This window comes from Lagenorhynchus albirostris, chromosome 15 (assembly GCF_949774975.1).
Source record: "Lagenorhynchus albirostris chromosome 15, mLagAlb1.1, whole genome shotgun sequence".
Taxonomy (NCBI): domain Eukaryota; kingdom Metazoa; phylum Chordata; class Mammalia; order Artiodactyla; family Delphinidae; genus Lagenorhynchus; species Lagenorhynchus albirostris.
Window position 1 is genome coordinate 8317366 of NC_083109.1, and position 26852 is coordinate 8344217.

A 26852-nucleotide genomic window follows, 5' to 3' on the forward strand; every position below is an offset into this window, starting at 1 on the left:
CACGAAGTTGCTAGGACACAGGGATGCACATCCTCATTTTGATTCGATCTTGTCGAATGACTCTGCAAAGTGGGTGCAGTCCTGGCCCCCACCTGTACCCTATGAGAGTTCCCACCACTGCATATTTCAGTACTATCTTATTCCAGATTTTTGGTCCACATTCAACTCAGTGAACACCTTTAATTCACTGGGGGAAAAAACTGTATAAACATAAAACTTAAAATAGGATCACTTTTATCCCATATCCCATATACACATAATTATATTTACATTTTATATAAAAAGCACTCACCTCTGAAATAAAATAACAGCCTTTAACACAGATGTCAACCTCGTGATAATAATCATTAAAAACTATCAGCTATGGGCTTCCCTGGTGGCTCAGTGGTTGAGAGTCCGCCTGCCGATGCAGGGGACACGGGTTCGTGCCCCGGTCCGGGAAGATCCCACATGCCGCGGAGCGGCTGGGCCTGTGAGCCATGGCCACTGAGCCTGCGCGTACGGAGCCTGTGCTCCGCAACGAGAGAGCCACAACAGTGAGAGGCCTGCGTACCGCAAAAAAAAAAAACAAAAAAAACCTATCAGCTAATATATTGAGTACTGACTGGGTGTCAGGAACTTTCTGCATTCAATAAATGCAGTATCTCCTTGGACCCTCACCACCACCCTTATTTAGATACTGTTGTTATTATCTCAGTTGCAAAGGACCTAGTAAATGTTGAAGTCAGTAAGTAACTTGGCCAGAGCCACATGGCAAGGAATCAGTGAACGCAGGATTTGGACCCTCCGCCTAAGCTTCATAGCTTCCGAAAATTTACTTACTCTGTCCCCATTTCCTCAGCTGTAAAAAGGAGGAAAATAATCGGACTTGTCTCATGAGAACGGACCTGATGATGCAACGGCAAGTAAAACAGAACAGTCACAAGCACGCGGAAATCTCTTCAGCAGTTCTCAGCTGTCATTATCTTCCTGTTTATTAGTTCTGTCATTTAAGAATCTTACAAATAACCTTAATCTTAAAATGAAAAGCTAACACCGGAGGCCTCTGCTGTCACACGTGTCCTGTGCTAAGGGCTTCAGATAACTCTCACTGCCACCTTGTCATCTCAGTGTGTCTTCATCAGTACAAGACGGTGCTCACTTTGAGTCCGGCTTATAACCATCCTCGCTAGTTATTCTGAGCACCGTTACCATTAAAATGCACAGGAACAAGTGAGGCAATTGAATGTGTACACCCAGTTCAAAGGAAGGAGAAATGACTGAAAAGTTGCCTAGACCTCCAGAGAGAAAAGGTAAAGAGGCTTTGCTTCATCAACGACCTTGAGTCACGATGAGAAAAATGTCGTTGCTGACCTCTAAAGAACCAGCCGTTTTACGTGCCCCAGATACTCGAATCGTGGAATATCAGGTCTAGAAGAGCTTCGCAGATGAAACAGTAAGAGTTCCAAAGCGTTGTTCAGATAAGTTTGGGAAATGCTGTCTGCTGCACCCCATCTTGGAGATCTATCCCATACATTGGTACATGAAAGTCTCTGAGAAGTCCTATAATAATCATTTTTAAATCTGTTTCATTTGCTTAGCACTCATGTCCCCTAACTAATTGGATCACAGCATGCTTTCATTATTAAGCACCCCATGCTGCCCATCCTTGGGAACCAGTACCCCACGGACCTCAGTCACCTTAGGGGTCATTGATCTAAAGAGACTTTATTTTACACATGAGAAGACTGAGACCCAGAGGCAAGTGAGCAGCTGGTGGACGGATTTCTCCAGTGTGGAGGGTAGTGCTTTCCCCATTATCCCAAGCATTTCCCTTTCTGGAAGATAAGAGCCACTTACCTAACTCTGGCCTCATCCCACTGCCCAGGAAAAACAAGTCACATTTCTTACAGATCTCAGCATCTGTAGTCCCTGCTCTTCTACACGAATGTTATCATAGCCACCATCTGTTGGCACCTACTAAGCACTGAACTAAATGGCTTAAATTATTAATTTAATTTTTACAGCCTGTGGTTATTACCCCCATTTTATAGATGAACTAACTGAGGTTTAATGAGAAAACCAGCAGAGCTGGCACTTGTCTCTTTGGAAGCCCTGCTCCTTCTATGTGTGGCAGTAAACTAACTTAGCCTGTTTATTAGTGATGGGTAGGAAGGCTTACAATAGAAGCCTCTAGAAGAGGCAAAGAACTTTATAATTTTTACTAATTATTCTGCCAAGCAAAGATAATGCCATCTCAATTTACAGGTGATGGAAAGACTCAGAGAGAGTAGGCCAGTCTCAAGATTTCACGAAAGTTAAAGGCATAGCCTGCCTCTTGCTTGATCAAAAGTTCTGCTTTTCCAGCATGATGGGGCTTACCTAAGCCATATTATTGCCATTTGCTAGGCCAGTTTTTAGCCTCACATAGTGGAAGCAACTTGAGTTTGGTGGTAGATCTAGACTTGCATCCTGGTGCCACCCTTGGGGAAGTCATGGAACCTCTCTGAGACTCGGTTTCCTCATTTGCAAAAGGAGCGTCTAGCCTGATGCTTGGCACATAATTGACCTTCAGTAAATTGCAGTTGTTTCTCTTTTGATGCACCTGGTGATCCTTGCCCCATTGGATCATCCACTGGTGTTACCTGCCATGCCCCTGCCAGCTGGCATGTCCCCTCCAGCCTGCGGGCACTGACGATGGGAATGCTTCTTCAGGTCAATCTAGACCAGCTACAGGCTGGGGCGCTCTACCACCTGTGCCCTCAGTGACCACAGACACCTGGCAAGAAGGATGACTCAAGAGCCCTCAGTGACCCGGCTGGGGATGCGCCGCACTCTCAGCTGTAGCACATCCGTCATCGGGCCGTCCTCGCTGGCCTCCACACCTGCAGAAGGAAAGCAGACGGTCAGCCAGCGTCCAAAGGTCAAAGGGAAGCTCAGCGTTTGTTGGGCACTTGATCCTGTTTCTTTGGGAGTCGCCTGCCTGGAATTTTCAAAACCTCTGAAAATTTTTCACGTTTTAAGCTTATCCAAGTGATTAATGCCACAGTGTGTGAGTGGTCCCCTGTGCTCTGAATTCACTCAGCTTGAAGCTTGGTATAAATAGCATCACATTCATCACTTCTGCATCTTCGGGTGAGACTTCACTCAGCTTTCAGGCTGTTAATTTTATTAGTTATGTAATTTCCAAGGATCGTCTTGGGGCTTTGTTGTATCTTTAACGAGAAGGAAAAGGGAAGTAGAGAAAAAGGGAAATACTATGGAGGGGTGTCTATGGGTTTTGTGCTAGGACGTATTAAACACAGTTAATCCTCGTATTCACTCATTGTGCTGGGTATTATTATCCTCATTTTGCTCAGAGAAGTCAGTTAAGGTACCTAAGGACACCAGTAGTCATGGAGGCTCCTAGGATTTGGCCCCAGGTCCACAAGACACAGAACCCAAGCTCTTTAATCACATGGTCAGCATCACAGGGAGTCAATTATGGGTTGGGTTCTTACAGTTTATACCGGTGGTGATTGGATTGAAACAATACAATGAAACCCCATTAAATCATGGCCCACATAGTTCAGCCTCAGAAAGGAGTGCAAGAAACACGATCTGCTGTGGAAAAAGAATTTCCGATTTTTACATAGATTTCTCCACAGTCATAAGGGAGTTCACAGTCAAGGGGGGGCGGGGAGACAGATGTGTAGTTGGATTCAGCAGCATAAATGGTACAGTGTGGAGCAGACAGGGACCGGCAGGCAGAGTGCGTGGAGAGATGAGTCCCATGTGCTGGAAGCAGCGGACATTCAAGCAAGGCTCCACCTTTACCCACTCCTTCTCTGCCTTGCTGACCTCACCTCCCATATTCTTTCAGTTCTCTCTACGTCCCCCATGTAGTCACAAGCTGGCTGCCCAAATGTCCAAAAAGCACATCCTCTCAACAACGTCCCAAGCAGGAAGGAAGAGGACGAGCCTTCTTCCTGTAACAGTTAGAGAAGAAAATCTTTTCCAGAAGCACCCATCAGACTTTCCCATATCTCACTGGCCAGCCTGGGTCATCTGCCCACCCCCAGACCTGTGAGCTGGATATCTTCCAGTTCCCCCCAGCTCTGCATCCTTTCTTCAACATTCTAAGTAGACCAGTGAGGGCTACCTGTAAGGACTTCAGGGCTCCCAGATTCCCTGCCTGGTTTCAGCCCAGGCGGGATCCCTGCAGAAGGTCAGAGGAAGAAAAGACAGTGATGGGGGAGGGGGACGAGTCCCCAGATGTCTTCTCTGGATGTGACCTCAGGCTGGCTGGGGACTTTTCTGCTCTCAAGAGGGTCCTCCCTACTTGACTCTCTCCTCAATTCTATGATGACGCTACTGATGCCTTTGGCCTGAGGAAGGTACAGCTCTGTCGCTGCTAGTCTGTAATTACCTCACTATCCTTTTGGAGTCCCATGTGTTCATGCCTCTATAAATATTCTATTTTAATAACCCCTCCTAAATCACCTGGTGCCATCTGTTGCTTCTTGGGGGCCTGATGTGTTACAACTTGTCATTTCCAAAGAAGAATCATTGTGTAGACCAACCCTATTTCATTCCCCTGGGGCCAGGAGAAGGGTCTACTCTTTCTGAGGGGCTAAACGCACAACACAAGGCAGCGTGTGCCATGAGCTGCAGGCCAAGAGGAGGGCAGGACCCTTGGGGGCAGATGTATCCATGTCCGAAAGCTTCACAGAGAGGGTGACAACCTCTAGAAACCCAAGTAGAGGTCTTCCTTCACTTTTCTCTCCATCACTCTCTCCCTCTGTCAGCTGTTGCTCTTTTTCTACTTCACCGGTTTTCACTTGTGAGCGGTTTATTCACACAACTCAGCATCACAAAGCTGATTTAGAATCTAAAATATTGGGCTGGCCAAAAAGTTCATTAGGGTTTTTCTATAAGATGTTACAGAAAAACCTGCACGAACTTTTGGGCCAACCGTAGCAGTGGGTCTCAAAGTATAGTCCCTGAACCGGCAGCCTCCAGCATCTGGAAACTTGTGAAAAATTCTCAGACCCACTCCAGACCTACCGAGTCAGCAACTGCGTTTAACAAGCTCCCCAGAAGATCCTGATGGACACTGTGGCTAGAGACCCCCAGCTTTAGATGGTGGCAGAAACTGTCGGTTGCCAGCTCAAGCCATTACCAACCACGCTCCTTGCGAGCAAACTCAGACAGCGTGTGAGTTTCAGGTGAGGGACATTGTTCTCAAGTTCTTTCAGGACAGGAAGCGGAAAGGTCTTTTTTTCTCCATTCTTTGGTCCTTTCCCTCCTTGGCAGCTTGCACTACAGGGTGGGGCGGCAGGTGTCACGTGGTCGTGGTCAGAATTGTTGCTGAAAAGGTGAGAGGTGAGGCTAGCCAAGGGAGGAGGAGGGGGAGGGGAGGGGAAAGGAAAAGAAGGCGATTGTGCGGAATCTCCGGGATCTGGTTAAAATGCAGATTCTGGTCCAGCATGTCTGGGTGGGTCCTGAGACTGCATTTCTAACAACTGCCATGTTGCAGTCAAAACTGCTGGTCCCTGGACTCAGCAAATGCCCCCTCTTTACGCACTCAGCTTCGGAGTCAGAACCGAGACCTGGCTGTCCTAGGCACAGCCCTAGCGGGGGGGTTCTCCTACCTGAGTGCGTGCAAATCACAATCACTGTGCCCCTTGCCCCTATGCACACACCCGAGTTTCTGACTCAGCCCTGCTGGAGAGTTTGCATTTCTACAAGGTGGTACAAATGATGCTGACATTTTGAGAACTGGTGCTCTTAACTAGCAGAACTTTTTCTTTGATATTTTTTAGCATTAAGTGACCAAGATAACTGTTATTTATTCCAGATGCTAATGATCCCAGGTGTTGATAAAGAAAAAAAAGACAAGTATTTATCGTCCCACAAAACCCCCAGCTGAAAGAGCCCCAGGCCCTGACCATCTAAAATATAATCCAACTCCACCACCTGCTGGTGATCTCAGGAAGTGCAAAAAGGTGTCTGTCCTGTTTGAAAACAGCTTATTGCCAATTAATCTTGGCGAACACAACAGGACGCGAGACACTCACTAACTACCATCCTCCTCGCCTTTATTTAGAGCATAAACATGATTTGCGTAGTTAATAAATCAGTCCCTTGATTCTCACCTAAACGGTGCCTGGCACATTGAGATAAAAGAAGTGATAGTTAACATTTGTAACATGCAGGGTAGCCACGCTTCGGCAATGTGTGCGTATGAACTCTGCTGCTCCCGTGCTTCCTACAGGAACCGGTGCAGGGAATTTAAGTAACTTGCTTAAAGTTACACAGCAAAAAGTGGTGGAGACAGAATTCCGACCAGGTAATGTGCCTCCAGAGTTGCCTGCTCTAAATCTCCATGCCATGCTACCTCCCAAAAACAGCTGCAGGAGGTGCCCAATAAATATGTTTTAGGTTAGTTAACTCACCCCACCCAGAAATGTAGCACTGGAATATGCCTCAGATCCAAACTTTTCCATCCCTTTCATTTTATAAAAAGAAGACAACAACAATCTGGGGCACAGAGAGGTGAGGTGACTTGCCTGAGGTCACACAGCAACTTGATGACAGATCAGCAAGGCCACTTGGGCTCCTTCAGCCGTATCACCCTTGCAGTAACATTTACTGAGGGTAAATTGCCAAGTCTCTAGCACAAGGCGGTGTGCCATGGGAAAAGCAGAATTGTGACTAAACGCCCATTTTTGGACAGGTAGGGGCTCTGATTCCATTTGGGGACTATGATTCTAGAAATAATAACTCATTAAAAAATATAATCAAGGGCCCACTACATTCTCTCTTCCACTGTTTAAAAAATTATTTTCTATCTATTCAAATAAGCTATTAAAAGTTTTGCCATGTGCTACCTGGATATTATTTACTCAATATTTTTCCTGTAATCCATGTTCATTTGTCCTTGTCCAAAGTAATATCTGTCAAAGCATGTGTATGACATTACTTGATAAATCTGTTGTTTGACTTAGTCATGTGAACTACACAGAATTTACTTCTGTAAAGCCTAATAGCATCTTCCTCTCCACCAGTGACGCACCACCATGTTTTGGGCAGAAGTGACTGGGTCCTCAGTAGCTCTGGGACCTACATCCTTCTCTTCTCAATGATACCTGTAGGTCATGTGATGTGGGGCAGGTTATTAACCTCACTGAACCCTGGTTTTGTCATCTGAAAAGCGGGATTAATATCATTTCCCATCCAATATAATTATTGGGATTAAATGAGAAAATCCAGAATTTGACAAGATGCCCCACTCATAGCAAGTATCCAATCAACGCCAGCTATTATAATGAGCTATAATCATTGCTCTAATGAGGCATGACAGTGTATTTTTTCAAAATGAAGAACCATGAATCTCAAGGCTAGTCATAAAGGTGGCATGTCATCGTTTTCTTTGAGAATATAGACCTTTCTTTGGAAGAGGGACTTGTTTCCCATTTAACAGCTGGACACACTGAGGCTTAGGAAAGAGTCATTATCGTGAATTCCCTAAAGTCGTGGCATGACTCAACAGGAATACAGGCATCTTCAAGTCTTGAACTTAGTAGGAGGTTTTCATTCTTGTTTATTTTCTAAATATGTGGCTTGGGCGTTTATGCTATCTAAAAAGGTGCATCCTTTTTCCGTGTCAGGGAACAAACAAACCAGGAATTCTTAATGCTGCTTCCTAAGAAGGGAATGGATTCTACCTAACTGAGCATGGTCTCCTCCGTGATTCATGGAGGACAGTTCTCTTGCTTCAAGAATAAATTGTGCATACGGAGAAACCACTTAGAGTTCATAAATTCTTGCATCTATTCAGGAGGAGGAAATTCAGTTTGACTGTATTCTTTGGGCTTCTTATGCCATAGACATAAAAATAAAGCAGCTTTTCAATTTAGAGAGGACCTTATGACCCAGAGCGTTTAAGTAATTTTACACAAACAGAAAAGCCGGAATTATTAAAGAAGATTCAGATTCAAGCTACAAATCCCGTTCAATGGGGGCATTGTTCTTTTCTCCTCCAGGGAAGGTTGAGTGAAAGTGGATGGTTCCAGTCAAAATCAGGAAAGCACACTCCACTTTTTTCTCCCCACAGCCAGTTATGCAGTAGAATTACATAGTTGGGAGCCAGCTGGGGGAAGAGGGAAACAATACTGCAATTGAAAGAACACTGCTTTGCACACACGCTTGGTTTAATAATATGCTTTGTGTTTCTGCTTGTTCATATTATTGGATCTTCTCTGGTTAGAAATGCCCCAGCAAATTAACAAAGCTGCAGTCTCAGCCCTCACCAAAATAGGAAGAAGCGAGAGCCTCACAGGGCTCCCCACGACAGGGGTTCTTGCTCTGGATATACATTGAAACTACCTGAGTAGCCTTAAGATAATACGAAGTACCTCTGCCCAGGCACACCCGGAACCTACGGAAACTTAATTGCTGGGCGGGCAGCTTAGATGAGCCCAATGTACAGTACAGCCAGGGCTGAGAACCACTGAGCAAGCAGACAGGTGGGCAGGGCCGGACAGCTCTCCATCATGAAGCAAGCGGGCTCTCTGTCCTCAAGGAGATGCACTGTGGGAGGATGTGGGCATCATGGTGGATGTTCGGACATCAGAGAAGTCATTGGTCTAATTCCAGTCTGACTCTGACTGGCTGTGTTTTTTCAGGCCTTTTCTGTAATCTCCCTGAACTTCTCTCAATTTCTATTCTGTGGACCGAGGAAAAGAACTCATTCTACTAATGATTCAAAAAATCAGTATCGTGGCTCACAAGAAATACTTTTTAAGTGGACCAGGATAGAATGCAGTAGAATATAATTGAAATAGAATGTACTACATAGAGTAAGTAAGAGCATTTTTTTTTTCAGATGCCTGTGTGTGTGTGTTTTGGTGAACACGGTCCTAACGAAAAAATGTGTGTCTTAATTGTAAGTGACCATTAGAAAAGTTTGAAAGCCTGTATTCTCACCTACAGGGTTTTTGGGAGGATAAAACGAGATAATGTTGCAGTGCACGTCGCGTATGTAGTGCACATCACATATTATACAGATTAGGTAGATTGATAGATCAGTAGATTGATAGACAAGCAATCTACAGCAAAATACGTCTAATTTGGTGCACAGATGACGGAACCAGCTGGATGAAAGTGGGGCCACTTCAGCTGTGGTTCTGTTAGTGGTAGAATTGGAAGGTCTGTGTCCTAAGAGAGCATGATTTTGAAAGGGACTCAAACCCTCGATCGATTCCCTGTGTGATGAATGGGAATTTGCTCCATCACATTCAGATTCAAGAAATGTCACATCTCTTCTTTTCCTCGTTATCAAATGAATCCAGCTGAAAACCTTCACTAACTTCATTGCTGAGAAATTCAGTCTCAGTCCTGGTTATGGGGTCACTGCTCTTTTTTTTTTATATAATCATACAATAATAGAAAATAATAATAAAACAGCTGTGATTTATGAACCTTATTATGTGCCAGGCACTGTGCTAAGCACTTAAGTACATTGTATTGTTTAATCCTACCTATGAGATACTTACTATTACAATCTCTATTTTCCAAATTGGAAACTGGGGATTCAGCATCTCCGGGGATTCACTTTGAAGTTACAGCTGCTGTTTCTGCTAATTACCCCCCTTACCGACCTGTTCTTCTTCCGTCTGCAGAGCCCAGATGCTTCAAGTGGGCTCAAAGATTCTCCCCTTTCCCCTGACCACAGGCTCAGACTGTAACCCTCATTGTTACTCTTAGAACCTCTGCTCTCAGAAGCTAGATTCCACTGGCGTCCCATAGCTGCCCTCCAGGGAACATGAAAGCAAAGGTGGCACTGGTCTCTGGCACTAACAAAAACAGCAACCACCCAAGAGAAGTGTTGCCCCTTCCTTGGAACTGGGCATAACCCTCTGTCTACCAGGGTAGAATCACTCCCCCTTTTTCAACCACCAGCCCCAGCTTCCCTCCTGGGATCCTCTATGCACCTCTTTCTTTTTCTTTAAGAAAAACCTAAATCTTGTCCTTGGAGTGTTTAGAAACCTCTGTCTTTGAGCTTGAGACACAAAAACCACGTCTCAGGGAAGCACAAACACTAAACACAGACAGTTTGGCTAATTCCTTAAGGAACCTCTCATGATTTCAAAACTCCTACATTAAAAATAAGTATCTCAATATTTGAGGTGTTCCACGGTAACAAATCACTTTCACTGACACCGTTGGTTCCCCACTTATTTGCAAACAGAACCCTGTTTATTTTTCCAGACAGCGATGCGTCCAGCCCTAGGAAGTGAGCCATGCTTGCTTCAAGCCTACTGCCACACGTGGCAACGTGTTACAATTTGCCAGTGATTTGCCTGCAGGTGAGGGGTTCTTGGAGCTATTTTTCTCCCTGCATCTGAGAGAGCCACTCAAAAGTGATGCTCCATCCTGCTTTGGAAGCTACCATGCCAGGATGCGATATTTAGATCAATACAACCATGGGATAATAGCCTAAGGACAAGTCAATGTTCCAAGGACAGTTCAGTGGAAAGGTGGAAAGTCCTACTTTCCTTGATGACATTATTAAACCAGTATCATCCCGGGGGCTGCAAATTTGTGTACTTCTTAAGTAATAAATAAGTGTACTTGTGATTTAAGCCACTGTTTTTGGACATTCTGCTACTTGTGGCTAAGACTATCCCTACAGATGCATGAATCCTTCAGGCAAAGAGGAGAAATAAGTCATTAGGAAAACGTGAACAAACTTTAGGGTACCAACTTCCTTGACTTAACAGTGTTTCGATCTTTTCTGCCTTTGCTGAGTTACTCAGACTAGATCTTCAACAAGCTTAGCCCTGGAAGCTCCTTCAGGTTTAAAGTGTTGGGGTAATATGTTATTACCTAGAAATGCAAAGTCTTTATGTCCCTTTGTGTCTCTGATAGCACTGTTCAAAAACTTTTCAGATAATTCCACAAGCATTTATGTTCCCAAGGATGCTGGGGGATGGCAGCAGGAAGGTGCAGTACAAGGTGCCTGAGACACAGTCCCAGTGCTCATGGGGCTTGCTGTCTAGTGGAGAGATGGGCCTGGAAAGGAAACGTCTCAAATACAGCATGGCAAATACAGATTCCAGGTGAACAGAGAGGAGGGATGCTCTTACTTCAGTTCCCTCAAGAATTTTGGTATAAAGCAGAAATGGTCAGAAGTGAAGGGCATGTCCCATCCTTGATAATGTTAAGAGATGAATGAAGAAATTTCTCCAGGTGACTTTGGGGTTCAAGAGGGAAAGGGGGACGAGAAAAGTCTTTGGATGAAAGGAAAGGGATGTTGGAGATTCCAGGGAATTACTGAGGCTTAGGCAAGTGACTTCAGAGCAGAAGCTTCTGCCCTTCTTAAAAAAAAAAAAAATCCCTTAAGGCAAGAATATTAAAAGTCTGGCTGATAGCGTGAATTGAGGCCCAGGGGAAAATATGAGATTGACAACCATAAATTACAAATAGATCCTTCCAGATTCTTGTTCTCCCTCTGTCATTCACTGTTGCCTTGTTCGCAGCTAATTTGACAGCGGTTTTTTTAGGTTGTCCTTTGCTGAGGTTTTTTCCCCCAAAAGAATTTAACTAACCTTTCACTGAAAACTCTGAAAACTCATTGAAAACACTGTGAAAACTCACTGAAAACACTGAAAACTCAACTCTCTTTATTTTGATCCTGATAGTTTACTGAATTATTTACTATTTATTTCAATGATCACTAACAGGTGCTACCACTGTAAGCGGGTATGGGGACAAACATAACTGAGTCGTATAAACGTAACATTCAACAGGTGGGAACAAAGGGAGCCTGCAGACCATGGAATAACCAACTTCCACAAGCCGCCAGGTGCTGTGGGCATCCTCAGTGTGTTTTACAGTCTGTGTGTGTGCAAATAAAAGAACCGTCTATTTATAGAGGGAATGGAGGAAAAATCAATCCAGAGGTGAATAATAAGATCTGTTTTACTTTAGTCAATCATTCTGTTATCTGGGCTTTGAAATATATCGTACTTCCCTGAGACAGATACAGTAGTTCTTGGACTGGAATGTAGCATGATATTCTTGTTTTAAAAGACTTGCCGAACTTTAATTGGTACTTTTTTTTTAATGTAAATTTATTTATTTTTATTTTTGGCTGCGTTGGGTCTTCGTTGCTGCACACAGGCTTTCTCTAGTTGCGGCGAGTGGGGGCTACTCTTCGTTGTGGTGCACAGGCCCTAGGTGCGCGGGCTTCAATAGATGTGGCACAAGGGCTCAGTAGTTGTGGCTCGCGGGCTCTAGAGCGCAGGCTCAGTAGTTGTGGCTCAGGGGCTTAGTTGCTCTGCGGCATGTGGGATCTTCCTGGACCAGGGCTCGAACCTGTGTGCCCTGCATTGGCAGGTGGATTCTTAACCACTGCGCCACTGGGGAAGTCCTTAATTGGTACCTTGAGTCGCTAGCCCAAAAGCTGATCAGTGATACAGTCGGTCTTTAGGACTAGCTTCACCAGAACCTTCCTGTCCAGGCAGCTCAGGAGCCTCATCTCTCCTGGGGTGTCTCTTCTGTTTGCCTTACTGTTTCCACCCCTCTCCACCTGCGCTCTGCCTCCCAAGGCCAGCCTGTGTGGACGGCGTCAGCACGCTATTGACATAGTGCTGTGCCCTTGGCTTCCGGTTGGGTTTGGCCCCTGGGGATACCAGACAGGAAGTTAGAGAAAAGGAGGAGAGTGAGGTGGCCTCAGGCTGGCCGTGTCCTTCTACAGAAAGTCACTGTTCTGCTTAAAGCAACCAGCTTTCTCCGCTCTCTTTCTTTCTGAGTCCACGGCTGCTACCCCTTGGGTTTCCACGCTGTCCTTGTCCTTCTGCTAAACTCCACCCACACCTTGGGGATGAATCTCTCAGGAGATAAATCTCCCTTGAATTGTCCTCATTTGAGCGTGCCATCTGTTCCCTTCGGACCCTCACTGATACACCACTGGAGGGCTCTCTTGGATGCTAGCCACGGACTTGCGGTTTCAGAGACACGGGGAGAAAATCGATGGGGAAAGATGTGGTTACAGACATACTTTCCTTTTAGGAGGAGAAATTGTCAAGGCTTGAAATCTGCTTGGAGGCAAGGGTGTGGGACAGTTTGAGAAGTTCCTGATGGTACATGCTCTCGGAACAGCTGTTCTTGGCTTTTAAACAAGGCAGTGTCCTTTTATGAGAGTTTACACACTGTAACTTAGAAAAAACATGATTCCCAGGAAATCAGCAGCAGTAAATGATGCCAGGAGAGGTTGAGAAAACTATAGGTCCCGTTTTCAAAAATCCTCTTCTCTCTCTTCTTTTGGAAACTTGGAGCAGCGTTGAGAGTGTGCTGAATCATAGGAGTAGCACCAACGACAGTAAATTAATCGTCGCAAACATCGATTCAGTGCTTCCGGTGTGCCAGGCACGAGCTCCAAGCTTTCCGGGCACTGGTTCGCTTAATCTTCACCAAGTGCCCTGAGAGTAGCTACTACTGTTCTTCATACTTTACAGGTGAAGAATTTGAGGGCGACAGAAGGGCAGTGACACTCACTTGGTCACACAGCTGGTAAATGGCAAAAAGGAGTCAAACCCAGGTCTGTCTGATTTCAGTGCTACCCGGGGCTCGTCAAGCGTGGGCTGGGAGGCGGGCATGGGCTCAAATGCTGCCTTTGCTGCTTAGTGCTCGGGTTGCCTTGGGCAAGTCACCAAAACTCAGAATCCATGTTTATCCAATGAGGCTAATATTACCTGTGTCCCAGGGCTGTTGTCAAAATGAACCCAGGTCCCCTATGCCCCCTACAGAGACCCCTGTTACAGAGTGGACTTTCTAGAACATGCAGGAGAAGGGCAGGAGGTTGGCATTGCGAGGGCATGGAGTTCCCATCCCTTTGCAAATCTGCTTTCGTAATTCTTAATTTGGCCAACTCAGCTGGGGCTATAGTTGAGGAATAATAATCATGCTGAACGTTTATTTTTTGCCAGACTGTGCCAAGGGTGCTGTGTGCAAGATCTCCTTTCAACCCCACATAATCCTAAGAGGAAGGAACAATCATTATCCCCATTTGAGCAGTGAATAAACTGAGTACCAGAGAGGTGAAGTAACTTGCCCAGGGCCACACAGCTAGGAGGTAGCAGAACTCACATTAGCACCCAGATCTGCCTGGCTCCTGCACCGCTGCTCTAATCCCCTGTCCTATACCGCACACCTTTCTTTATTGCATTTAACAAACATTTCTCTGCTTACTCTGTGCCAGGAACTGTCTGAACCCTTCAAATATTAACTTGTTTCATCCTCATAAAAACTTCATGAGGTAGGCGCTATTATCATCTCATTTTCATGGGTGGAGAAGACTAAAGCCCAGAGAAGTTAAGTAACTTGCCCAAGATCACACAACCTTTCCAATTCCAAACCCACTTTTTCTTAAGTTTGCAAATGAAACCAATGTCAGGCACTGTAGTATGATGGGAGTGACAAGTTTGAGTTGCCCATAGACTTAGTGATGTGTACTCCCATGTCATAAGGTTGTGTTCTTTGTAAAAGGGTGAAGGAAACAGATAGTGGTTTTCAATCCTCAGCCTCACCATAAAACAGCTTGGGGTGGGTCATGGCCTCAGTGGGGATACCAAAAAGATGTCAGAAAGCAAGCCCTGTACTGGTTTAACCTCAGAGATTCGAGAGAACCTCCAAGCCGTTTGTCTGCAGACAAAATAATTCTGTATGAAATGCTCCCAACAAGCAGCCCTGGGCCAGGAGAAATGAGCTGGAGAAACACCCATTCCCTTTTTCCACAGGGATATGGTGGATACGCCAGGCTGAACACTAAAGGTTAATTGCTCTGAGTAATATTGTAGCATTTAATCCTGGTGCCAGACGAACTGAGACAATATTGACCAGCAATATTGACAATATTCAGCCAACATCAGAATGCAAACACAAATGAAAACCCAAGTCCTTAGGCAGAGAGAGTCCAAGCAGGAATCTGAATATCCAGAAAGAGCAAGCAAGGCCGGGCAATCCCCTCAGAACTTAAAATTTGGGACCCATATGCCAGCGCTTTACTACTAGCAGTGTTGTGTGCGCTGGGCCTTTGCACATGTAGCTCTCTGTGCTAGAAGCAACTTTCTCCACCCCTCCAGACCCCTGATTTTCACCTGACCAATGCCACGTTTCTGTTCAACTCTCATGTGTAAGATGCTTCCTTCAGGAAGGCTTTCTCCCCCCCGAGGCAGAGCTAGGGTGTCTCCTCCTCAGTCTTGTATTCCCCCTGCTGTTTGAACACTTTTTTTTTTCAGTTTATACACATGCGTTTCTCCCTGTTAGTCTGTGGCCCAGACAAATCTATACTTTTTGTGTCTTTGTATCCTCTTGTAATCTGAGCACTTACCACAAGGCCTGGCATGTGATAAGTGCTTAATAAATGTTGAAAGGAAAGAAGAATGGATGGGTGCATGGATGAGTGGCTGGATGATGGCTGGATGGAAGCGTGGATAACTGGGGAAATGCATGGTTGGGGATTTGGATGGGTGGGTGAGTAGGTAAGTTAATGGATGGTTAAGGGGATGACTGGATGGATGGGTGAGTAGACAGATGGACAGATACCTCTAGGAGGCAGCTGATGAAGGAATGACAAAAGCTTCCATCTTCTGGAATTCAAAGAAATCAAGTCTTCTCCCAACTGTAATTGACCCACAGAATTCTGTAACTCCATTCCTGTGGAAGAAGGTACAGGCCCCACTCCCCCTTTCTCAGAATGTAAGTTGTCTTATTTTTAGACACTTGTTCTCCTTCAAGGTAGTCTATTTGCTAATTGTAAGCAGATTTCACCTGGATAAAGATATAGTTCAATACGGGTCACATCTATGATTGATCCTGAGAGCTGAAACCACAGCCGCCCTTGTTCCTAAGGAAAAAATGAACACTTCTAGGGGTTTTCTATTCCAGCCCTCTGGCAGGGGAAAGCCACTGGAACACTACTGATTTCTTAACTTGTGAGGGCTATGGGGTTTGAGGGGGCAAAACTGTAGTGAAGTTGGTTGTTGATCTGAAGGGCAAGCAATTCCAACTATTACAAGTAGTATGAGACCTGGGTTTGAATTTCAACTCACTTCTAGTTGTGAGAAAACCTGGCTAAATTTAACTTCTCTAAGCCTCCTTTTCCTCATCTGTAAAACAGGCAGTAGGAATAATTGAGAAACAGTATGAAAGAATATCTCAAAGAGTTTTGTCGGGATTTGAAAAAAATAGCACATTGTAGCGATTGTTCAGTCAATAATAGGTTGACATAGTAGCTGGTAGGTAGAAGTAACCCAAGTAGTAATACAAATATTTTCAATTCAATTAAAAAATGATTAATAGTACACTAGGATTTCACAAATTATGGAATACTTATCAGTGGTGATAGAGAAAAATCTTTACATTGTAAATAAAACAAGATTTATATAGCATTAACTCACCAAGTAAGCAAGTGGCAAAGTTATTCCCTGTGAAACTTTCTTTCAGTTACGAATTACTGCTTTTAATTTGTCAAGGAGGAAATCTTAGTTTGATGCCGGAAGTTCTTTAACATCTTTTAACAGAATGAGCAGGACTCAGGTGTGGGTCTTAGGCAGGTAACAGGATCTAGCTAGAATGTATGACCCTTCTTTGTATTTGTTGCAAGTTTATTTTTTTAATGTTACTTTTCAATTGTGGGAAGTAATATTGGTTTTCCTTTTATGATAATCATGTCCAATTAAAAAAATACATCAAATAAAATTGTGAGTCAATTTAAAAGAAACATATAAGTAATAGTTTAGGTGGCATAGGAGGTATGGCAAAAAACCAAAAGTGAGTAACTAAAGTTTGGAAAACCCTGCAGGAGGAGGGAGAAAATACAAATATGGCCATATGGATAATGTTTAAATCCACCTATGAAAAACTTGCCATCTTTTTTCCTAACCGTCTGTTTTAATCTGTCAGAGCAGTGTACATTATAGCTCCTAAGAGATGGCTTTTTCTCATATTCTCAGCTCTAGCTCTTTAGAGAGGCTAAAATAGCCCAGATGCCTAAACACTGCACGTGGTGAGTTGAGAAATCTCCTTCTCTCGAGGGAAGGAAAAACACTCACAAAGCTCAGCTTAAAGCTTCTGCCTAAATGCAAGAGGAAGATGGATGGACACCATCTGACAGCCTTGTTGGGATTCGCAAACTCAGGTGTCTACAGTTCAGAGAGACCCAGGGCATGTGATACACATGTTGGAATAAACTCTCCATCTAAAAAGAGCTTGATGCCTGGGCATTTTTCCAGAGGTTTTTTTAAAAAAAATAATAGTTATGTTTTAGATGAAAAAATCATACCTGCTGCTTTAAACACACATGCTTTGCATACTAAGTATATGCAACTATATTTATATACATATAATTTATAGCATATTATACATTGCATTAAATGCATTGCATTAAAATGTAGTATATCAAATTACATTAAATATGTGTCGTATATGAAATATATGTCATTTCACTTTCACAAGGATACTTACAAATGGAGACAATGGCGTCTCCAACAGTTCATGGTTCTTTTAAATTTACCCTAAGAAAAAATGGCAGCATGAGGCTGAGGATAAATGGCAAATGATGCTGGGACTCAGGGCCAGAGAAAGAGAGAGGGAGATGGAGGTCGGGGTAGGGGGAGAGGAGGGGACCAGGGTGAATTGAAACTTGAGCAAGGAACATGGATCTTTAAAAGGTACAGCCGGGCTTCCCTGTACTGTAAGAGGGATTAAGAGTGGTTACGAGGGATTAAGAGTGGTTAAGAGTCCACCTGCCAATGTGGGGGACACGGGTTCGAGCCCTGGTCTGGGAAGATCCCACACACCGCGGAGCAACAAAGCCCGTGTGCTACAACTACTGAGCCTGCGCTCTGGAGCCCGCGAGCCACAACTACCGAAGCCCACGTGCCACAACTACTGAAGCCCTTGTACCTAGAACCCGTGCTCCACAACAAGAGAAGCCACTGCAATGAGAAGCCCGCGCACCGCAACAAAGAGAAGCCCCTGCTCACCGCAACTAGAGAAAGCCCACGTGCAGCAATGAAGACCCAACGCAGCCAAAAATAAATAAATAAATTTATTTAAAAATAAATAAATAAAAGGTACAGCCAATGTCCAATCCCCGTCAACAGTGATGAGAGACTACTTCCTAGCCCTTTCCAAGTTAGAACTGTGAATTTTCATATGCAGTTCCCTGATTATTAAATTAATTCCTGCTTTTAAAAAACACTCTTCCCTTTACCCATTCCTCTGTCGATGGACACTTAGGTTGCTTCTATGTCCTGGCTGTTGTACATAGTGCTGCAATGAACATTGAGGTGCATGTATCTTTTCGAATTATGGTTTTCTCCAGATATATGCCCAGGAGTGGGATTGCTGGATCACACGGATAAAGAAGACGTGGTGCATATCTACAATAGAATATTACTCAGCCATAAAAGAAACGAAATAATGCCATTTGCAGCAACATGGATGGACTGAGAGATTGTCATACTGAGTGAAGTAAGTCAGACAGAGAAAGACAAATATATGATATCGCTTATATGTGAAATCTAAAAAAAAAAAAAGGTACAAATGAACTTATCTACAAAACAGAAACAGAGTTACAGATATAGAAAACAAACCTACGGTTACCAGGGGGTAAGGGGGGAGGGATAAATTGGGAGATTGGGATTGACATATACACACTACTATATATAAAATAGATAACTAATAAGGACCTACTGTATAGCACAGGGAACTCTACTCAATACTCTGTAATGGCCTACATGGGAAAAGAATCTAAAACAGAGTGGATATATGTATAACTGATTCACTTTGCTGTACACCTGAAACTAACACAACATTGTAAATCAACTATACTCCAATAAAAATTAAAAACAAAAAAACAACACTCTTCCCTCTGACAACATCAGGGAAGATTAATCACTAAGATTATGGCCCTCATGCCACTTATTTCCACCTCTGCCTTGGTTGAGTAATGAAAGCTGATCAGGAAGGAGGCCAAGTCCTGGAAGATAAACGGAACTGGGTGTCAGTTGTTTTGGCAGTTGACAAAGAATAAAGACAAATGTCCAATAAACATGTGACAACATTTTCACCCTCATGTTCACTAAGGCAGGAAAAATTATGAGATGGAATACTGATGAGAGGTCATCTTTTTTCACTAAGCAAACACAAAATAATTTTTTTAACTGTGAATGCCCAATTTTCACCTGGATACAAAGAATCTGTCCCTCTCACACACTGATTCATTCATTCATTCATCTGTGGAAGAACAGAATATAATCATGAGTGTTGGCGACCCAGTCCCTGGCCTCACGGAAGGCCATTTAGTGGAGAGGAATTTGGCCATGTGTATCAAATGCCTTTAAAACATGACTATCCCTTTGATCCCACACTTCAACATCTGGGAAATGCTTCTACGAGAAAATCTAGGAAATGACTTCAATAATACTGCTGCAAGGATGTCCATCTCTGTCATGTGTATAATAGTGGAATATGTCAAACACTTAAATGTACAGCATGGCCAGTAGTTAATTCATCTGGGGCATGGCTACTCAGAGACACTCCAAACCCTATTTTAAATGACATATTTGGCAGGATATACAGTGATTTCTAAAAAAAGATATCTTAGCTTCAAAACAGTATTTCAGAACCAGTAATGTTTGTGATATTGACATGGAATGAGAGAAATACCAAAAGAGAGTATTTCTCAGTGATAGGGTTATGGATTAGTATTCCTTTTATACGTTTGCTCCCTGCGTATTTTATAATGAGCATCTATTCCTTCTGTAATGAGAAAAGAGAGGAGCAGTTTTTGAAGTTTTGTCCTCTAGAACCCTTTTAAACTGTTAAAAACTACTGAGGACCCCAGAGTGCTTTTATTTATGTGGATTAGAGCTATAGAAATTTGCCGTATTAGAAATTAAAGCTAAGAATTTAAAAAATATTTATAAATTCATTTTAAAAAAAATCATAAACCCTTTCCATGTTAACAAAAATAACATTTTATAAAAAGAACTCTTTTTCCAAAAGCTTCCAACAAAACTATTTGGTTTGTTCCAAAACTGAAAACAAAAGGCAGAAATAATGGTACAGTTTTTCATTTTTGCCAGTCTTTTTAATTTCTGCCTTCCGAGAAGACAGCTAGATTCTCATATCTGCTCTACTTCAATGTGTTTCCATATGTTGCTTTGGTTAAAGTATAGGAAGAAAATCCAGCCCCACACAGTTCTGTAGCTGGACAAGGAAGAAGTATTTTAACAGCCTCTTCAAATAATTGTGGGTAGTGTGCTATGATGCCACGCCAAAACTTGACAAAGGACAGTTTCTTAAGGTTAGTTGTAGTGTGAAATCTGAAACCATATAATGAACTTTTTATTGTCTCTATAGATGTGAGAGGATGAGCGAGAGAAAGGCAAATAGCATCTTAGTGATATTATGAAGACTGTGTAACCTTTTGGACCACCTGAAAGGCTCAGAGACATCCACGGGTTCCTGGACCACACTTTGAGAATCGCCATCATAAATTATCCACAAGAAAGTGTGTAGCTCCTACCAAATGTGAAATAGATAGCTAGTGGGAAGCAGCCTCATAGCACAAGGAGATCTGTTTGGTGCTTTGTGTCCACTTAGAGGGGTGCGATAGGGAGGGTGGGAGGGAGATGCAAGAGGGATTCAATTTGTTATAAAGCAGAAACTAACACACCGTAGTAAAGCAATTATACTCCAATAAAGACGTTTTAAATTAATTAATTAATTTTTAAAAAAATTACGTAGCTCTAGGGTGTCATCCTAGGAGAGTTGGAGTGATAGCTCCATTTTTTTGTTTGTTTACATTTGTTTGAGTAACCTTTTGAATTTTTTTTTCACTTTTTCCCATGTGCATTTCAATTAAAAAAAATCAACTTTCCTAAGGTCATTATCATAGATTGGTTCCATGGGATGCAGACTCTGAGATGGAGATTTGCCTGTCGGGAGTTTATTGGGGTGTGCTCTTGTGAACCACTCCTGGGGTGGGGGGGGCGGGGTAAAGGGGGCAGGGCTGGGCAGAGGGAGAAGGGAAACACTGTCAATCCGACAGGGAGCTCTGGAGCTGAGCCCACCTTTCAGGGCTGTCCCCACTGAAGCAAGGTGACCAGGTCTTTATATGTATACTAACCAGTCATAGGATGCTGACTGCCCAGGGAAGGGCTGATCTGAGGCAGAGCAAGTTCCAGAGAGAGAAAGAGCCATCCACAGCCAGCCCTTCCAGAAGCTGGGACCGAGCGCTCAGTCCTGGAGGGGGCGTCCGGGCAGGCCTTGCAGCATTCCCTGCAGCCACATGGCTAGTTCAATGCCAGAGCTGAGATTAAACCCTGTCCTTCCATTGGACTCTGGAGCCTCTGTAAAGAGACCCTCTGAACACTCTCCTCATGTAATGAAGGCTTTATCCATCCATCCATTGCGGATGACGACCAAAGCAGAAAATCCTAAGTTAACGGCGTAAGAAGAAAGGGTGGGATCTGCACACCACCCTGTCCTGCACGAGTACAGTTGGCCCCGGGCTCTCTGCTCCTCTCGCGGTGAGAATCTGATCCACTTGTCGTTTGCAAACATGATAAGCAGGTCCACGTACGATTTGCTCTGGGCTCTCGCGGGATGGATTCTGGGAAAATGGAGGACTTTTCCCGAAGATTCACACACTTTCCCCATGGTGATGGGAATAAGCTAACTGACCAGGAAGGGGAAAGGAAACCGTAGAAATTATGCCTTGAAAGTGTCACCTGAGTCTGAAGTGCTACTATTAAGAAAGTGAAATAATCGACATAGGGATATCCACGCCCATCTATAAGATTGGAGGTGGGGGTACCCAGCTACAGGGGCTACAGATGCCTCTTACACCCACACGGCCGTAATGAATACAGTAACGGCCTGTGTCTCTCTGACACAGTAACCTTTTCTCTATTCTGGAAGTCCCCACAGAAGGAAATCTCTAGTTGGCATCTGTGTCGTTGTTCATGTTTGCTCTAATACAGAGGGAGACCTGAGGTGGTTTTCTGACACTCCTGCCCAGGAAACCCCGTCCACCTTTCTGAAAGCAGGAAAAGAAAACAAAACAAACCCTGCCTGCCCTCCGATCTATGTTCTCTGCCTCTTACTTCATTCAGTGTGAGCAGGAAAACCCCACGAGAAATCACACAGGGAGGGAAAATTATTAGCACCTCATAATACCGTATTTCCAACTCTATTTGCAGAAGTATTTACAGATGCTTCTAATTTAAAACAGCTTTCTGACTGAAGTCTCTGAAGCACAGTACATTGACAACAGTACGATATTTAGACAGTTTTATCCTATGTTCATGGTAATGAAGTCTTGGAACGAGCTAGGAAGATGGGAGTCCTGTCCCCTTGCCATCCTCAAGAACAGGGGTTAGCAGGGAAGCCATTAATTCTTACGATTAGAAGAAAGAAACAAATGACTAAAATTGTGGGAATCTAACATGGTGTTTAATTTCCATGCCAGTCCGTGTAGATTGTGCACCTTCTCGGCAGCCTCTCCGTAGCTGTGCGGGTCCTCCTACGGCCTTTATGTCCCTGTAGACTCTGAATAAGCATGTGGGTGCGGAGACCACTGCAAAGCTGGTGTTGGAGGCTGGTCTGCAGAATCAGATGGGTTAGACTGTGTGAGCTCCCTTACCCCGTCCATGCTCAAAATCTAGCTCCCAAGTCTAGACTAGGATCCATGAGGTCAAGATCTCCCTTCTCATCAGTGCTGTCATATAGAAGCTAATGTCATCCCTTTCTTTCCAAACCCTTCCGAACCATACTTTGTGCCAGGCAGTGTGTGAAGTATTTTCTCATTTGAAATAATCAAATTATCTCATTTGATTCCCACAAGTCAGGGTGCTGCTGCCAATACCCCCATTTAACAGACAATAAAACTGAAGCACAGAAAGGGCAATCTACCTTCTCAAGGTCACACAGCCAATCAGCTCCCGAAGCCAGGATTCTTTTTTAGACTGCATGGCTCCAGAGCCTGGGTTTCTAATCAAGGCTGGGCCCTGGATTTAGCCTTTAACTGACTCCAGTGTCAGTCTATAGTTCAATTTGGAGCAAGACATTTGTCTTCTCAGAACCTCTGTTTCCTCCTTACCCAAGTAGATACCTCTTATGTCATATGATTTTACTAAGGAGCACATCAGGTAATGTACAAGAAAGTGATCTGAAGAATGCCAAGTGAAGAGTGGACACATGTATTAGATTTAGTGTCTCAGCCAAAGCAGGGTGGGCATGCATGACCACACTGTGATGTCTGGGTCATTCTCCCCTCTGGGTCAGTGATCAAAAACATGGCTGAAATCAGCTCAGAATGAGTGAGAGGCCTGCAGGTAGAAAGGAGGAGTGTCTGCAGTGCTGGCCGGAGGAGGCCTGGAAAAGTTGCCAGGGAGACTTCAGATTTCAGATTTCCGATGAATCTTCAGCAGAGGGACCAGCTCCAGTCCAGATTCCAGGAAAGCAGTTTGATAACAGGAGCTGACAACTTCATGAGTTTGTAATATTTGAAGAGGGGTGGAGATGGTAAAGAAAGATTAAGAGGAGAACCAGGTCATGAGATGTGATGATGAACACCACCTAAAATATGCATGGCCAGGAGCAACTCCTGCCATGTGGACGGTCAGAAGTGAATTCTTCCACCAAGAAGTCTGTCAACTCACTGCTACCTCCAGCCAGTGCCCTGAGCTTGGTTTAACACTCTGTGGTCACCATCTTGAAATTATTAACAATTTTATCTTTGAACTCGTGTTGTGGAAGCAAAATTGGATGGGACAACCTATTAGAATGGTCAGACCAGAACACTGACAACATCAGACGCTGGTGAGCAGACTTCCCTTCCCTGGTGGCGCAGTGGTTAAGAATCCGCCTGCCAATGCAGGGGACACGGGTTCGAGCCCTGGTCTGGGAAGATCCCACATGCCACGGAGAGAGTAGGCCCGTGTGCCACAGCTACTGAGCCTGCTCTCTGGAGCCTGCAAGCCACAAATACTGAGCCCACGCACCACAACTTCTGAAGCCCGCGCACCTAGAGCCCGTGCTCTGCAACAAGAGAAGCCACCGCAGTGAGAAACCTGCGCTCAGCAACAAAGAGTAGCCCCTGCTCGCCGCAACTAGAGAAAGCCCGCATGCAGCAACGAAGACCCAACGCAGCCAAAATAAATAAATAAATAAAAATGCTGATGAGGATGTAGAGCAACAGGAACTCTCTTAGATCGCTCGTGGGAATGCAAAATGTTATCACCAGTTCGGAAGACAGTTTGTCAGTTTCTTATGAAAGTAAACATGCTCGTACCATGTGATCCAACAATCATACTCCTTGGCATTTACCCAAAGGAATGGAAAACTTGTGTTCACACAAATACCTGCACATAGATGTTTATAGCAGCTTTATCCATAATTGCCAAAACTTGGAAGTCACCAAGATGTCCTTCAGAAGGTGAATGGATAAATAAACTTGTATATCCAGACAATGGAATATTATCCAGCGCTAAAAAGCAATGAGCTAGCAAGCCATGAAGAGACATGGAAGAAACTTAAATACATATTTCTAAGTGAAAGAAGCCCATCTGAAAAGGCTATAAACTGTATGATCCCAACTATATGACATCCTGGAAAAAGGAAAACTATGGCGACATTAAAAAGATTAATGGTTTCCAGGGTTAGGGGGAAGGAAGGATGAATAGGCAGATCACAGAAGATCTTTTGGACAGGGCATTAGTCTGTATGATACTACAATGGCGGATACACATCATTGTACATTTGTCCAAACCCATAGAATGTATAACATCAAGAGTGAACTGTAATCAAAACTATGGATTGGGGGTAATTATGAAGTGTCAGTGTAGGTTCAGTGAATGAAACAAATGTATCACTCTGGTGTGGGATGCTGATAGAGGGGGAGCCCTGCATGTGTGGAAGCAGGTGGCATATGGGGAATCCCCATACCTTCCTCTCAATTTTGCTGTGAACCTAAAACAATAGAATCTTTAAAAAACATCTGATGGAAAAGGCGGCAGGTACGTGAGCAGAGGAAGCACGGCACACACGCCTGCTGCCTGTTGCTGCCTGTTCACAGATAGCATTCATGGTGCCCCACAGGAAGAGAATCCCAGGGGACCGTGATGGGTGGGTGTCTAGCAAGCCTCAAGGTGAGTATAAAGTACAGTGTGTTGTAGCTACAGCCGAGTTTGTAGGGGCGCTGGCAGCCCTGAGAAGCCACAGTTTCCATTCAAATCAGAAATTGTCTCGAATGCAGAAAGAAGGCGATGCAGTCTAAGAAGTATGAACAACAGAAGAACCCTATTGCATGAGTTGTTACTCATGTTACCTCGCTGCCAATGTGCAAAAATGATGACTTAGAAAAGGAAAGATGGAGCAACCAGTAGCTTCTTTTCCTTTCCACCCTTCCTTACTCCTCCATAAACTGAAAGTACACGGTGTTGGTAGAATGCGTGGGTGTCTAGAAGCAAAATCAAAACAGTGGAGTCAGTTTGTGTGGCATTTACTCTGCTTTAGTAAAAAAGCGAAATACTAGTGTGTGATTTGGGAGATTCTGCACAGGAGTTCACTGCATTTAAAACCGATATTGCACAATAGAATATGAATGGTAAAACTCATGCTAATAACTTTTAAAATTTTTCTTTCCTTAGAGTGACTTAGAATAGCAAATAAAATACATAACACGTAGCGAGAGACTGTGGAAGAAGGGAAAGCGCTTTCTATCTCAGGATGTCTACCAGTACTATTTCCTGCTTTTAGAGCGAGGGGCTCAACATTTTCCTCTTGCACTGGGTCCTGCACATCATGTAGCCAGCCCTGCCCACATTACCACTACTCAGTAACACTTGAGGAGATTCTAAGATACACCAGCCACAATGCCAAGTGCCCTGCCTGATGTTCCTTCGTGGCCCGAGTCACTCACGGCCCTAAACCTCATATAATTAATTCTCCCGTAAAACAGATGCCAAACTCCTAATCATGGCGTGGACGTAACTGAGATGGGTGGATGTGAAATGCTTTGCAAAGAGTAGAATGCCATCCATGGGGCACTTATTGTCATAAGTAATGATGGGGGGGGCGGTCCCATCAGGAAGTGCTTGCCCAGCACCTCTTCGACGGCGGGGAGGTGGTCACCCCGTTCTGCAGGGTGCTGAGAGTCGGGATACAAAAACCAGCACCAAATCAGCTCCAAGGCACTGGCAGCCAAGAGGGGCGGCAGAGACTGAGGGGGGCAGAGGGCAAGCTGCTTGTTCCACTCAGCAGCTGGTGACGTGTGAACCCAGGGTCCGGGAGCCCAGGCCCTTGACCCCCAAGGCCAGCCTGCCTCTGTGCTTGTGTCCGCACTGTGTGCGCGCCTGACAGCTGCTTAGCAATTGGGTTTATTACATTCCAGATTTAAAGGTACAGTGCTGAGCTGAACTTGAGGTTATAGACCTAATTATGGTGCATCCAGCTGTGAATTCAGTTTTTATTTCAATAGTATTTTTGTCCCTTAAATGTGGCTTTCTGAAAGGGGCCTTCTCCAGCTCTCCCTGTTTCTCTCTCTTAGCAGCCTCGGCTTTTGTTTCATAATGAGGATCCGACTCTGTGACTCTATTTGTAGGACTCTGTGTTTAATTATAATGAGCCCGGACAGGGTGGGGACAGGGCCTCTTTTCCTCACCACTCTAAATGCAGGCCTATATATAGCCCAGTGCTCAACAAGTATTCATGATGTGCATATTAATGAATAAAGCCACAATAATTACTAGTTTGTATTTCTCCTGAATGTTTTCAAGATCACTGAATAATATAACTTATCACGTTTCCCT

The 26852-nt window shown here is 44.2% G+C and overlaps 1 protein-coding gene across 1 annotated transcript in view; it reads left to right on the top strand.

Annotated features, from left to right (window-relative positions):
* Positions 1–26852, top strand: part of BCAS1 (brain enriched myelin associated protein 1) — a 158556-nt gene that overhangs the window by 23839 nt on the left and 107865 nt on the right. The window lies entirely within an intron of this gene.